Genomic DNA, 5,000 nt, shown 5'->3' with positions numbered 1-5,000 from the left:
AAGGCAGGACTGCGTGCCATACCCTGAGGATGTGAATATGGGATTGTTGTTGTTGTTGCTGCTACTGCTGTTGTTGTTTGTTGTTGTTGCTGTTTCTTTTTGTGTTGTTGTTGTTTACTTTTATTTATTTATTTATTTTTTTTTTGTTGCTAGTCAGGGATTCAGCCATCGATTTATCGCAAGCATGATAGCGTGGTGTGTTCTCTTGATATTTTACATTCCGCGTTGTGTTACTGTATAATGTCATTAGGTAAGTTGGTTTCCAAAATCAATTGTATATTATGGGAAGAGGAAAGGCTGATCAGTTGAGTCTGGCGACCAGCCTAGAAAAATCGTGTACATATATCTTGTTTTCTGTCTTTTAGAAGGAGGCTGTGCTGTTAAAAAGATGTAAGAAGTATATAAAAATTCGTACAAAATACAAACAAACAAAAGTATACGGGATATTGTTTTTTGTTTACGGTGAAAGTACGTATCCATTCTGTGTGAGTAATCATAATACTTTGTCTGGAGTCACTAGAAAAGGAAAGAGATGTATTACAATTGTTTGGGCATCTAAGAATATATTATTATGGATCTTAAGATCCAAAGTTATCAGTTTCAGTAGCTGAAGGAGGCGTCACTGCGTTCGGACAAAACCAAATACGCAAAGTTATCAGTGAAAGCCATCACAGATACAAACCATTAAACAGTGAATATCGATTTGTCCAATCCAAGGTGTCATTATCTTATCGATATATATATATATATATATATATATATATATATATATATATATATATATGCATTTATGTATATATCCTGGGAAGTTTAAGTCTCCACTGACAAGAAGGAATGGATTTTTCAGCTGGGTTGCCCTCTGTCTTCATACCTCAAACTTCTGCAGGCTTGGTTCATCACTGACGTCGGGTCTGTAGTATTCCCCCAGGTACAGCGTTCTCCTCCCTCTCAGCATGTGTGTGTGTGTGTGTGTGTGTGTGTGTGTGTGTGTGTGTGTGTGTGTGTTCAGATTAATGTGCAAATTTATTATTCTAGATTATGCTTGATACAATTGATATTTCTTTGTTGTCTGAAGGGCTTCAACCAAAATGCGTACCAAACAAAAAAAAGTCCCGAGGAGCTTGCTTTAGGGTGATGTGGGTCTCTCTCTCTCTCTCTCTCTCTCTCTCTCTCTCTCTCTCTCTCTCTCTCTCTCTCTCCACACACACACACACACAAGATATATATATATATATATATATATATATATATATATATATATATATATATATGTGTGTGTGTGTGTGTGTGTGTGTGTGTGTGTGTGTGCGTGTATTTATTTGTTTATTTCTACATACATACATACATACATACATACATACATGCGGTGCTGTCCTTGTATGTGCATCTGTGTGCATGCAAATTTGTGCGCATATTCAGAATTATGTGCATTTCTAAAGATTTCAGGTGTGAAGACAAACACACAGGGGAATGGAGACAGATAAACCAGGGAATGAGGGAGACGACAGACCCACTGTCCAACTGGGAATATCTTTGTTCAAAAGGGAAAAAAAAAAAAAATTACTCACGTATGCATACAGGAATACCGATCCACAAGGGGAATAACCACTCCTACAGATGTAGGGTCAGTGACCACATAGCTTGGTGAAAATTCTCTCCCGCAGCAACTCACATCACGTTCTGCCTGGCTGACATACAGGGGTCGCAGGTTCACACTTCAGCCTCGCCCTGGGCCATCTGATGACTTGCATGACGACGCCATTACCACCAGCTGTAAACTCCACAGGGTGGTCGGCTTTACTGGTGTGGTATTTACGATGATGCAACCTCCCACGGCAGTCCTGTCTCCCCAGTGCAATCTGAGGAAACTGGCAGGGTCTGGTTTGTGCTGTCAGACTGTCGTCAACATGTCTGAGTTGTCTGGCATTGTGGAAGCTAATGTAGGAGCTTTCTTTCGGGTGGGTCTCTCTGTCTCTCTCTCTGTCTCTCTCTCTCTCTCTCTCTCTCTCTCTCTCTCTCTCTCTCTATATATATATATATATATATATATATACTGTTATTATAATATATATACTATATATTTCTCTCTCTCTCTCTCTCTCTCTCTCTCTCTCTCTCTCTATATATATATATATATATATATATATATATATATATATATATATATATATTTCTTTGTCTCTGGACCATGCAATTGGAATGAACTTCCTCTTTCTCTTCGTCAGGTCTCCGCACTCAGCTCTTTCAAGTCTAGTGTTAAAACCCATCTCTTCCCAAAATAGCCTCCCTTCCCTGCCTCTTCCTTGTCTTCAGTTTTTTTGGGTTTTTTTTTCCGGTTTTAGAGTTATGCATGCGTGTGAACGACTGGTGCGAAAGCGGCTTTGATTTATCTCTGCACAATATTCAGCGCTATATAATATAATAATTGTTATTATTTATTGTTGTGTGTGTTTGTGTTCGGAATTATTTTCAAATCTTGTTATTTCAGATGTGATTCAGATCATTCATGGTTTCTTGTCTGAAAGGTCTCCAGTCCAAAAAATTATTGCATGATAAAAAAAAATCAAATCCGAGAAAGAAGAACACAGTGAAGAAGACACAGTCGACATTGAAATATTTTGTTTAGAAGGAAAATACTTACATACGACACAAACATCAGTCCACAATGGAAACATTCATTCCAACAGACGTACGATCACAGGGGTCACAGGGTCACACTTCAGCTTCGCTCTGGGCCATCTGATGACTTGCATGATGACGTCATTGCCACCAGCTGTAAACCCCACAGGATGGCCGGTTTCTTGGCGTGCTTTCTACGATGATGCAACCCCCGAAGCAAGTCTTGTCTCCCGGTGCAATTCAGGGAAACTAGCAAGGACTGATTTGTGTTCTCCAAGTGAGGTAAACATGCCTGTGTTAGTAAGGTAGTGCTGGAACTTTACTTTCTGTATGTGTGTGATTGACTCTCTCGGTTTCAGTCTCTCTGCCTATGTATATCTGTCTCTGTCAATATGTCTGTCCAACTCACTGTCTCTGTTTGTCTCTCTGTCTCTCTTTCTCTGTCTCTCTCTACGTGAGTGTGTGTGTGTACAGAATTATGTATACATCTGATGATTTTACTTGTTTACATTTGCGCGCGCATGGGCGCACTCTCACACACACACACACACACACACACACACACACACACATACACACACACGCACGCACACACACACACTCATACACAGACAGACAGACAGACAGACCACACACACACACACACACACACACACACACACAGGGAGAGTTAAGCCATGGAGGACGCTGCAATCAATTCAGAGAAGTACAGCAAACTTGAGACGCCAGCTGACAAAGAGAAGATAAGATCAAGAGTGTATTTTCGTCAGACCTAATGTCAACACCCTCGTGGTTCGCTCCAATCTTTCACAGTGCACACCTCAAATAGAAAAGGACTGAATCCAGGGGAAGAGCGAGTCCACACGTCAACCAGTCGCCTGTTGGCTGCCATTACTTCATCCTAACTTTGTCGTTGCGTGTTTGTTTTGTCGCCAACTATGTGAGCCTATGAGCATTACGTTAACATCCATGGGGTGTGCTCTAATCTTTCACAGTTTCAACTAGCACTGAACTGACCTGACACCAAGGGGGAAACGAGTCCACAACATCTGCCAGTTTTGCCAGTTGGTTGGCACAATATCATCCTGATTGTTGGTTGGCACCATATCGTCCTAACTGTTGGTTGACACAATATCATCCTAACTGTTGGTTAGCACTATGTCATCTTAACTGTTGGTTGGCACAATATCATCATCAATGTTGGTTGGCACAATATCAACCTAACTGTTGGTTGGCACAATATCATCCTAACTGTTGGTTGGCACAATATCATCCTAACTATTGGTTGACACAATATCATCCTAACTGTTGGTTGGCAGTATGTCATCCTATCTGCTGGTTGACACAATATCATCCTGATTGTTGGTTGGCACTATATCATCCTAACTATTGGTTGGCACAATATCATCCTAACTATTGGTTGGCACAATATCATCCTAACTATTGGTTTGGCACAATATCATCCTAACTGTTGGTTGGCACAATATCATCCTAACTATTGGTTGGCACAATATCATCCTAACTGTTGGTTGGCACAACATCATCCTGACTGCTGGTTGGCACAATATCATCCTAACTGCTGGTTGGCAGTATGTCATCCTATCTGCTGGTTGACACAATATCATCCTGATTATTTGTTGGCACTATATCATCCTAACTGTTGGTTGGCACAATATCATTCTAACTATTGGTTGGCACAATATCATCCTAACTGTTGGTTGGCACAATATCATCCTAACTGTTGGTTGGCACAATATCATCCTAACTATTGGTTGGCACAATATCATCCTAACCGTTGGTTGGCGCAATACCACCATAACTGTTGCTTGACACAGTATCATCCTAACTATTGAATGGCACAATATCATCCTAACTGTTGGTTGGCACAATATCATCCTAACTGTTGGTTGGCACAATATCATCCTAACTATTGAATGGCACAATATCATCCTAACTGTTGGTTGGCACAATATCATCCTAACTGTTGCTTGACACAGTATCATCCTAACTATTGATTGGCACAATATCATCCTAACTGTTGGGTGGCACAGTATCATCCTGATTTAGTCTTTTCGTGTGTTTTTTTTGCCGTTGCCAACTTTGTGAGTCAATGAGCACACTGTCAAGATGCATGCTGTGTGCTCCAATCTTTCACTCTGCACACCCTGAATCATGCTGGACTGACAGCTTGGAGGAAGCAACTCCTCACGTCAGTCACCATACATCTGTCCTCACGTCAGTCTGTCCTCACGTCAGTCACCATACATCTGTCCTCACGTCAGTCTGTCCTCACGTCAGTCACCATACATCTGTCCTCACGTCAGTCTGTCCTCACGCCATCACCATACATCTGTCCATACGTCAGTCACCATACATCTGTC

Source organism: Babylonia areolata, chromosome 22 (assembly GCF_041734735.1).
Source record: "Babylonia areolata isolate BAREFJ2019XMU chromosome 22, ASM4173473v1, whole genome shotgun sequence".
Lineage (NCBI taxonomy): Eukaryota > Metazoa > Mollusca > Gastropoda > Neogastropoda > Buccinidae > Babylonia > Babylonia areolata.
This window is presented reverse-complemented; position numbering follows the sequence as displayed.